Here is an 11,930-nt window from a genome sequence, read left to right as displayed (position 1 = left end):
TCCACCTTCACTTTTGTTTTCATTTAGGTAGATTTCACATGCTCAGGTTAGACACTTGTGTTGCTCAAAAAAGTGTGCTCACTTGAATACCAGTACTGTGCTTTTCTCTTAACTAAGGGATGGCAATTTTGAATTGAATCAGAACTGAATTTATGGACATGTATTTTAATCAGGGGGGAAGCACTAAACCCACTAAACTTTATTTCTGTTGTTGAAGCCTCGGGTGCTCATGAGGAACACCTTATGCCTCATTCACACCAAATGCTCACCTCTGAGGCCACAATAGGATCCATCATGTCCTTGTTCAGTGTAGGGCTTTTTTTTTTTTTTTTTTTTTGCTCCTTACTAGTTATTTGCTGGTTATGACCCAGTGAAGTGCAGTCTTACCATGCTCTACCCCAGGGGAATTGCCCAGTCCCTCATTTTCTTTTCAGACTCCACTGGCCCCAGTATTTTTTCCTGCCAGATGTTCATGTCTTGCAAGATCCCCATTGCCTTCTGTGCAGTGCCTTGCCAAAATGTCTGCACTTCACACTGAGAAAACTGGGCCCCAGTTCTTTCAGTGCTGTAACCTTCCTGAGCCTAAGTCCTCTGTTATATTCAACCTTACTCCTGTCTTGTGTGCTACCATTGCCCTACAGATTCCATATAGCCCTCAGGGGCCTGTATCTTTGCTTCTCTGCTGCAGGATTTTTAGGCTTCAATCCTAGTTCTCATTATTTTGAGCTGTCCTCCCAAAGTTATCTGAGGGCTTCCTCCAACCATTATTCTTGTGGATCACCGCTATGCGCTCTAGCCATTTTTTAACTGTATTATTCCTTGGGACTTGGGAGGCTCTGGACTGATGCCAGAGTTGCGTCTAAAGGCAATTTGTGACGTAAGTATAATGCAGAGAATTCATAGTGTGGAAATGAGGAGGTGTGGAGTTACTAATAAAAGTATTCAGAGGACTGAGAAAGAGTTTTTGAGGTGGTTTGGTCATTTAGAGAGGATGGTGCAAAAAAGATGACATGGTGGGTGTATAAATCTGTAGTGGAGGGGAGGAGGGGCAAGGGTTGCCCTAGGAAAGGATGGAGGGATGGGGTAAAAGGGGTTTTGTGTGTAAGGGGCTTGGACATACAGCATGCATGTCCGATCATGTTATAAATAACTCATGGGTGTACTGTGTGTATTTTACTTTTTATTGTTTTTTAATGCCTAGTTCTATTGCTAATTTAATGTGTGTTAGTGTAAACTTGTTAACTGGCATTTATGTGCATTTATAAGTGGAAAAAATGGAGTTCTGCTTTCTGGCGATGTCTGCTTTGTGGCGGTAGCCTGGAACCCAACCTGCCCTATAGCTTATCCCAGCCTATCCTAGACTATACTACTATCTGAGGCTATCCTAGCCTATCCCACTCTATCCTAGGCTATCCTAATCTATTATACACTATCCAAGGCTATCCCAGCCTCTCCCCCACTATCCTAGGCTATCCTAGAATGTCCTAGCCTATCCCACACAATTGTAGGCTATCCCAGTCAATCCTTGACTATCCTACACTATCCTTGACTATCCTAGACTATCCTAGCCTATCCTACACTATCCTAGGGTATCGTAGCCTATCCCACACTATCCTAGCCTGCAATACACTATGCTAGGCTTTCTGAGCCTTTCCTAGCTTCCCCTACACTATCCTAGGCTATCCCAGACTATCCTAGCTTATGCTACACCATCCTAGGTTATCCTAGCCTATCCCACAATTTTGTAGTTATTCTAGACCAGTGGTATTCATTGTGCGGCTGGCGAGCCGCCAGCAGCTAGCGATAACTCAATTCTCGGCTCTCGAAAAATATATAAATTAATTTATAAAAAATATAGAAAAATAATTTTTCAAGTAAGTTATGCTAACTTGCAGTAGCTGTGGCTCTCTCAATCAATGTGTTAACCGAAGTGGCTCTCTTGCAAAAATTAGTGAATAACACTGTTCTAGACTATCCTAGCCTATCCCACCCTATCCCTGGCTATCCTAACCTACCATACACTATCCTAGGCTATCCCAGCCTATCCCACACTATCCTAGGCTATCCCAGCCTATCCTAGACTCCCACACAATCCTTGACTATCCTAGACTATCTTAGCCAATCCCACTCTATGCTAGGGTATCCTAGCCTAACCCATACTATCAAAGGCTTAACTTATCCTACACTATGCTAGGGTATGCCAGCCTATCCTACACTATCTTAGGCTATTCCAGACTATCCTAGTCTATGCTACACTCTCCTAGACTATACTAGCCTATCCCCCAACATTCTAGTCTATTCTAGAGTATCCTAGCCTATTCTGCACTATCCTAGGCTATCCCACCCTATTGTAAGCTATCCTACACTATCCTAGCCTACCCAACACTATCCTAGCCTATCCCAGCCTTTCCTACACTATCCTTAGCTACCCTAACCTATCCTACACTATCCTAGCCTATCCCACTATCCTAGGGTATCCCAACCTACCCCAAACTATCCTAAGCTATCCCAGCATATCCTAGACTATCCCATACTATGCTTGACTATCCTAGACTATCCTACACTATGCTAGAGTGCCCCAGCCTACCCTAGCCTATCCTACACTATCCTAGGTTATCCCAGACTATCCTAGCCAATGCTACACAATCTGAGGCTATCCTAGCCTATCCCACAATATCCTAGTCTAGACTATCCTATCCGGTCACTTTCCTAGGCTATCCTACACCATCCTATTCTATACTAGCATATCCCACCCTATCCTAGGTTATCCTAACCTATTCTACCCCATACTATCATAGCCTATCCTCTACTATCCCACCCTATCCTTGGCTATCCTAACCTGTCTTACACTATCCTAGGCCATTCTAGCCTATCCTACTATCCTAGGCTATCCCAGCCTATTGTAGCCTATCCAACACTTTCCTAGGCTATCTCAGCCTATCATAGACTATCCCACACTATCCTTGACTATCCTAGCCTGTCCCACACTATCCTAAGCTATCTTAGCCTATCCTACACTAGGCTAGTGTATCCCAGCTTATCCTAGCCTATCCTAGGATATCCAAGCTTATCCTACCCAATCCTAACCTAACAACGTAATGTAACCTCACCTAAACTAACGTAACCTAAGCAACCAAACGTAACCTAACGTAACTAAAAAATAACTTAACTAAAAATAACTTATAAATAACTAATAACTGAAAAATAATTGTTGAATAACTACTAAAGTGAAAAATAACTGATAAATAACTAACTGATAATTGAGTAATAACTGAAATACAACTGATAAATAAAAATTAATGAAAACTAAAAACTAACTGATAAATAGTAACTAAAAAAACTGGTAAATAACTAAAAAAATAACATAACTAGAATGAATTGATAATTAGCTAATAACTGAAAATAATTGATAACTGATAAAAATAAATTATAACTGAAAATGTCTGAAAAATAAGTGATAAATAACTAACTGGAAATAACTGATAACTAATAACTGAAAAATAACTGACAAATAACTAATACTGATAAATAAGTGATAAAAAACTAATAGCATGAATAGCTGAAAAATATCTGACTGATAAGTAAGTGATAAATAACTAATAGCTAAAAAAATACCAGATAAGTAACTGAAAATAACTGAAAAATTTCTGATAATTGAAAAATAAATGATAAACAACTTTTAAATAGCTGACTGATAAATAACTAATAACTGATAACTAATAAATAACTAATAACTGATAAGTAATAGCTAATACCTGGAAAATAACTGATAAATAGCTAATAGCTGATAACCTGAAAATAACTAATAATTGATAAATAACTGATGGCTGATAAATAACTAATAGCTGAAAAAAATGACTGATAAATAACTTAAAAATAACTAATAACCGATAAATAACTGAAAAGTGAAAAATGACTGATAAATAACTGAAAATGTGAAAAATAACTGACAAATAAGTAATAACTGATAAATAACTTCTAATCTCGATTTCTTAATAATCTTCCTCATTCCCTCCCAATCTCTTTGGTATCATAGTAATCTCTATGATTCCCTACTAACCTTTCTGATTTCCTGGTAATCTCTCTGATTTGATAAATTAGACACATGTGCAACTCTTGGGTATCTTTATTGAGGAAACGTTTCACCACACAGTGGCGTCATCAGTCCATACAAAGGAGAATCTTGAAGAACAGGAGGAGAATGAGGTAATCAGTCCCTCAACCTTGAGTCGATGTGGTCAGTCCATCAATTTGGAATAGAATACGGCATATGTGCGGAGAAGGAGCTTGTAAACCGTAGGCAGGAGAGTTGCAGCAGTTGTAGGTGGTGTCACATTTGTTCAATGTGGAAATAGGTCGTGCCCAAGGGTTAGGCAAGGACAGGATTGTAGATGAATGGTTCAGAGAACCAACACGTTGATAAATTAGACACAAGTGCAACTCTTGGGTATCTTTATTGAGGAAACGTTTCGCCACACAGTGGCTTCATCAGTCCATACAAAGGAGAATCATCTACAATCCTGTCAGACACTGCAACTTCTTGGAATCTTAATACATGGGAATTCTTCGCTTGCCTAACCCTTGGGCACGACCTACCTGGAGTTTACCTGGAGAGAGTTCCGGGGGTCAACGCCCCCGCGGCCTGGTCTGTGACCAGGCCTCCTGGTGGATCAGAGCCTGATCAACCAGGCTGTTACTGCTGGCTGCACGCAAACCAACGTACGAGCCACAGCCCGGCTGGTCAGGAACCGACTTTAGGTGCTTGTCCAGTGCCAGCTTGAAGACTGCCAGGGGTCTGTTGGTAATCCCCCTTATGTATGCTGAGAGGCGGTTGAACAGTCTCGGGCCCCTGACACTTATTGTATGGTCTCTTAACGTGCTAGTGACACCCCTGCTTTTCATTGGAGGGATGTTGCATCGTCTGCCAAGTCTTTTGCTTTCGTAGTGAGTGATTTTCGTGTGCAAGTTCGGTACTAGTCCCTCTAGGATTTTCCATGTGTATATAATCATGTAGATGTAAAATAGAAAGAGACAGGCGCTCCCTTTACAGGCGATGGAAAAGAATAACAGAGCGGCTAAAAGAGGTCAAAATATCTGAAATGCGTAGGGAGACACTGGTCAGAGAAATAGCAAGCATCGAACTTAAGCTAAAGGAATCTTATAGGAGTCAGGAATCGCGGGAAGAACTAAAAGCCATAAATGAAATCGAAAGAAACCCAAAGTATTTCTTCTCCTATGCCAAATCAAAGTCAAGAACAACATCCAGTATTGGGCCCCTACTTAAACAACATGGGTCCTACACAGATGACAGCAAGGACATGAGTGAGCTACTCAAGTCCCAATATGACTCAGTTTTTAGCAAGCCGCTAACCAGACTGAGAGTCGAAGATCAAAATGAATTTTTTATGAGAGAGCCACAAAATTTGGTTAACACAAGTCTATCCGATGTTATCCTGACACCAAATGACTTCGAACAGGCGATAAATGACATGCCCATGCACTCTGCCCCAGGGCCAGACTCATGGAACTCCGTGTTCATCAAGAACTGCAAGAAGCCCCTATCACGAGCCTTTACCATCCTATGGAGAGGGAGCATGGACACGGGGGTCGTCCCACAGTTACTAAAAACAACAGACATAGCCCCACTCCACAAAGGGGGCAGTAAAGCAACAGCAAAGAACTACAGACCGATAGCACTAACATCCCACATCATAAAAATCTTTGAAAGGGTCCTAAGAAGCAAGATCACCACCCATCTAGAAACCCATCAGTTACACAACCCAGGGCAACATGGGTTTAGAACAGGTCGCTCCTGTCTGTCTCAACTATTGGATCACTACGACAAGGTCCTAGATGCAATAGAAGACAAAAAGAATGCAGATGTAATATATACAGACTTCGCAAAAGCCTTCGACAAGTGTGACCATGGTGTAATAGCGCACAAAATACGTGCTAAAGGAATAACAGGAAAAGTCGGTCGATGGATCTATAATTTCCTCACAAACAGAACACAGAGAGTAGTAGTCAACAGAGTAAAGTCCGAGGCAGCTACGGTGAAAAGCTCTGTTCCACAAGGCACAGTACTCGCTCCCATCTTGTTCCTCATCCTCATATCTGACATAGACAAGGATGTCAGCCACAGCACCGTGTCTTCCTTTGCAGATGACACCCGAATCTGCATGACAGTGTCTTCCATTGCAGACACTGCAAGGCTCCAGGCGGACATCAACCAAATCTTTCAGTGGGCTGCAGAAAACAATATGAAGTTCAACGATGAGAAATTTCAATTGCTCAGACATGGTAAACACGAGGAAATTAAATCTTCATCAGAGTACAAAACAAATTCTGGCCACAAAATAGAGTGAAACACCAACGTCAAAGACCTGGGAGTGATCATGTCAGAGGATCTCACCTTCAAGGACCATAACATTGTATCGATCGCATCTGCTAGAAAAATGACAGGATGGATAATGAGAACCTTCAAAACTAGGGAGGCTAAGCCCATGATGACACTCTTCAGGTCACTTGTTCTATCTACGCTGGAATATTGCTGCACACTAACAGCACCTTTCAAGGCAGGTGAAATTGCTGACCTAGAAAATGTACAGAGAACCTTCACGGCGCGCATAACGGAGATAAAACACCTCAATTACTGGGAGCGCTTGAGGTTCCTGAACCTGTATTCCCTGGAATGCAGGCGGGAGAGATACATGATTATATACACCTGGAAAATCCTAGAGGGACTAGTACCGAACTTGCACACGAAAATCACTCACTACGAAAGCAAAAGACTTGGCAGACGATGCAACATCCCCCCAATGAAAAGCAGGGGTGTCACTAGCACGTTAAGAGACCATACAATAAGTGTCAGGGGCCCGAGACTGTTCAACTGCCTCCCAGCATACATAAGGGGAATTACCAACAGACCCCTGGCAGTCTTCAAGCTGGCACTGGACAAGCACCTAAAGTCGGTTCCTGATCAGCCGGGCTGTGGCTCGTACGTTGGTTTGCGTGCAGCCAGCAGTAACAGCCTGGTTGATCAGGCTCTGATCCACCAGGAGGCCTGGTCACAGACCGGGCCACGGGGGCGTTGACCCCCGGAACTCTCTCCAGGTAAACTCCAGGTAAACCCTATCTTGCTGCCCAAAACTCATCACCTGACAACCTTGATTGTCTTTAATGCCCATAATAACGTGATGCACGGTGGGGTACAGGATACCTTAAACTGTATTCGGGAAACCTTCTGGATTCCACAAGGATGGCAAAGTGTAAAAAGGGTTATCAAGTCGTGTGTAATATGTCGCCGGGTGGATGCCAGAACCTACATGTACCCAGGTCCTCACCATTGCCCAAGGAACGCATGCAGTTGGTAAAACCATTTGATGTGACCGGAGTGGACTATAGTCGGCCAATCATTTTAACAGGTACTTCAGATGGTAATCCCTTGAAGGTGTATGTATGTCTATTTACTTGTACAGCTACTAGGGCTGTTCATCTAGAAGTGGCTCAGGACTTGTCTGCAGAACAGTTCATACAGCTGTTCCAGAAATTTGCAGCTAGGAGATCCTGTCCAAGATTGATGATCTCAGATAATGCCACCAATTTTGTAGTGGGTGCTCAACACTTGATGGAATTAAATAAGAGTGATGATGTACAGTCTTTGTTGACCCAGCGAGGGTGTGTCTGGAAATTTATTACTCCCAGAGCCCCTTGGCAGGGAGGACTGTACGAAAGAATGATAGGTACAGTGAAAAGATGTCTTCGTAAGGTGCTACACAGGAAGAGAATTAATTTGGAGGAATTCCGTGCAGTGTTGGTAGAGGCAGAGAATCGGGTAAACAATCGCCCTCTGTCATACATGAGCGACACTCCTGACGCGGAGATCCTGACTCCCTCTCACCTAATATGCAGACGAAGGTTAGAAGCTGCACCTATCTATAGAGATAATCCCGAGGGAAGTGATGAGGATTACAATAACGTGACCGTGTTGAGTGATAAGTTGAAGATGTTAAATAAGGTAATTACTCATTGGTCTGATGTGTTTACCTGGAGTTTACCTGGAGAGAGTTCCGGGGGTCAACGCCCCCGCGGCCCGGTCTGTGACCAGGCCTCCTGGTGGATCAGAGCCTGATCAACCAGGCTGTTACTGCTGGCTGCACGCAAACCAAAGTATGAGCCACAGCCCAGCTGGTCAGGAACGTGTGTGGCGTAAAGAATATCTTCTTACACTACGTGGACACTTTTATGGTGCGCCAGAGGCAGTAAACCGACAGAACATTCAACCAGGTGACATTGTGTTAATTGATACTGAACAACATCGAACATTGTGGCCTCTGGGCAAGGTAGTTACATTATACCCAGATGCACAAGGTGTTGTCAGAAACGTCAAAGTGTTGTGTCGTGGTCAGGAAAGTTTGCGTACCATTAATAAATTAATTCCCTTAGAATTAAATGGTGTTCAATCCAGTGCAGATGGAAATCTAAGGGAAAGTGACACGAGTGATATTGAAGACACTTACCGAGTAATGCAAGAAGAAATTGTAGTAAGACCCACTAGGAAAACAGCAGCGCAATCCAGAGAGGGTTGGAATCGTCTCCTGGAGGAAGACGCAATTTAAGTCGTCTAACAACGACTTCCGCCCGGCCGCAGTGTGGAAATTATTTAATTTCCGAAGCTATAGTGCCTAATAAGTGTTTAATGTGTTGATTTGGGTCAAAATGTATTTGTACTTTGAATGGAACCAACTGGGTTCCCGCTGCGCCTGCGCAGATGTGCGGGGGTATAGGTCGAGCTCGGGCACGAGGAGGCGGCAGTGTTTTGAATGTAGTGATCATGGGATCAGGAAATTGGCGTTCACGGCGGCCTAAGGATTAATATGGGCCTCACTTCCTAAAAGGAAGTGTCGTAACTGTTCCTGGTGAAGAGTGAGGGAACATGATTTACGTGACCACCGTAATAAAGTGGTAAAATGAGTGGATAATAGTAGGACCGGGGGTGATGGGTGCGCCGCCATGAAATGTGTCCAGGGGAAATTACCCGTGAGTTAATCCTCACTCATCAGTCTCAGATCTTAATGGAGTGACCTCTAATGTGTATAATAATTATGAGACGTTAAATCGTCTTGTGAATGGTAATGTAATCAGTGATAATAACATTAAGTTAAGAGAATGCGGGAAGTGAAATAAATCGCCCTGCTCCGAGTGAACGCGTGGCTCTCGTCCCGAGGATAGCAAAGTTTTATGGAATCACGACTTCTAAACCAGGACAAACCAACGGATACCTCGTCCTGCTGGAATAAGAACCGTGTCGGTGTAACAGGACATCGAAATGAAATGGTGAATGGAGGAAATAAGGAGCATCAATCACCCACAGTTAAGTAACCTTTCTAGTTATAGCAGACTGATACTGGCCAGTTAGGTATGTTTTAATTGGATGGGTTATGGGTGATCCAGCCACATCAAGTGACCACCAGAGAATATCTGGTAAGTGGTGGGATTATGTACAAGTGTTTTTCCTTGATGGATATATCCATGTGTAACCTACCCCCCCCCCCCTTCATTCAGTTAAACTAATATAATTTATACAGTCCACAATTAATTAGTAGCGCCGTACTTGAGGGTGCTACCCAATTTATACTGGCCTCGGATAGATATGGATAAGATTGTGAGGGTCGAGGGGCCACCTGCAGTGACCAGAGGTGGTTAAGTTTTCTCACATGTCTACACGGGTGACTACGGTAAACAATATAGTTGTTGTCTCCCAAGGAGATTACTCGTATGCATGTAATGTTGAGGTATGTATAAGTAATCACCCCTATAAAATTTTCCTTAACACCTAAAGCCAATAACAACTCAACAAAAAGCCACAGTAAGAATAATCACTAAATCCCATCCCTCACAACATACACACCCACTCTTCATAGATCTAAACTTACTCCCTGTTCAGAACATCCACACTTACTACTGTTCAATCTACATATACAGGACCTTAAAATCCAATATTAACCTTGACCTAAAATGCTTTCTTGATAGTTGTGACAGGACCCACAAGCGTAACACCAGACACAACATCTCTATGACATTCCCCATGTCTGACTAAACCTCTACAAAAATTCAATGTATGTCAAAGGCCCTAAAAGCTGGAACACTCTACCTGAAAACTCTAGAACTACAGACACATTCATCACTCTCAAAACTACAGTTAGAAAACATCTTATCTCCCTGATACACCCCGTCAACTACATAAAAACCACCTGGTGGTTCACACTTACACTCACCCATTTGACTATAAGCACAGAAATACGTATCTTAATCTTAATTAAGATAATGATTCCTAACTAGTCACAAGTTTGCCTGTGATACTCCAATATAGAAACTATGTACTGTGCCAAAACAAAAGCATTCACATTGCTAAACTCGCAAACTAGTATTTAGTCAACTTACTCCACAATTTGTAATAATTTAGGGTCAAGAATTAATCTAAGTTTGCCCGAAAGGCCTAGCCATGCTAGGTGTCCTAGTGGCCCCCTCTGTAATTAGTATTTTATTACATGTAAACCACACAATAATCAAAATCTGTAAACCCCGTATTGTAATCCTTATAGAGAATAAACTGATTTGATTTGATTTTGATTTGATCGACTCAAGGTTGAGGGACTGATTACCTCATTCTCCTCCTGTTCTTCAAGATTCTCCTTTGTATGGACTGATGAAGCCAGTGTGTGGCGAAACGTTTCCTCAATAAAGATACCAAAGAGTTGCACATGTGTTAATTTATCGTGTCGGTTCTCTGAATCATTCATCTACAATCCTGTCAGACACTGCAACTTCTTGGGATCTTAACACTTGGGAATTCTTCGCTTGCCTAACCCTTGGGCACGACCTATTTCCACATTGAACAATGTGACACCACCTACGACTGCTGCACCTCTCCTGCCTACGGTTTATAAGCTTCTCCGCACATATGCCATACTCTATTCAAGATTGATGGTTGAGGGACTGATTACCTCATTCTCCTTTGTATGGACTGATGAAGCCACTGTGTGGCGAAACGTTTCCCCAATAAAGATACCCAAGAGTTGCACATGTGTCTAATTTATCAACGTGTCGGTTCTCTGAACCATTCATCTACAATCTCCCTGATTTCCTGCTAATCTCCCTGATTCCTTGATAATCAACCTAAATTCCTTCTAATCTCCCTGATTCCCTGCTAATTTCCCTAATTTCCTGTTAATCTCCCTGATCTCATGCTAATCTCCCAGATTTCCTGCTATCCTGACATCAAGGAACATGTAGAGGATCCTGAGGATCAAGGTGGTCCATGTGGAGGTATATTGGCATCAAGGTATATATATACATATACAGGATCCTGAGGATCAAGGTGGTCCATGTGGAGGTATCTTGACATGAAGGTATATGCAGAGGATCGTCATGATGAAGGTAATCCTGACATCAAGGAACATATAGAAGATCCTGAGAATGAAGGTGGTCCATGTGGAGGTATCTTGATGCTGATTATTATTATAATAATAAAAAAGAAGCGCTAAGCCACAAGGCCTACACAGCGTTGCAGGGTAGGGAAGGAAGCGAGGGTATTGGGTGGCAGAAGGGAGGAGGGATGATCAGTAGGTTACAGAAAACAGCAGGGCAGGGGTCTTGATGCTGAGGTATCCTCAGGATCAAGGTAATCCTGAGAATGAATGCACTCTTGACATAAAGGTGAATGTAAAGGATCCTAGGAATGAAGGTACTCCAAAGGAAGAAATCCATTTTTTAAAAGAAGAGAAACAATTTTCTTGATTCAAAAGTACTCAGGCAGCCAAGACAAGGAAAAAAAGTCAAGAACAGCGCATGCGCAGTAGCAGCATTAAGTACACAGGAAAGCAGAGCATACATAAGCTGAAGTGTTACACAAATAAATAATTATGTTT

Source organism: Cherax quadricarinatus, chromosome 42 (assembly GCF_038502225.1).
Source record: "Cherax quadricarinatus isolate ZL_2023a chromosome 42, ASM3850222v1, whole genome shotgun sequence".
In the NCBI taxonomy this organism is placed as follows: Eukaryota; Metazoa; Arthropoda; class Malacostraca; order Decapoda; family Parastacidae; genus Cherax; species Cherax quadricarinatus.
The sequence above is the reverse complement of the archived record's forward strand: the minus strand, read 5'-3'. Positions refer to the sequence as shown.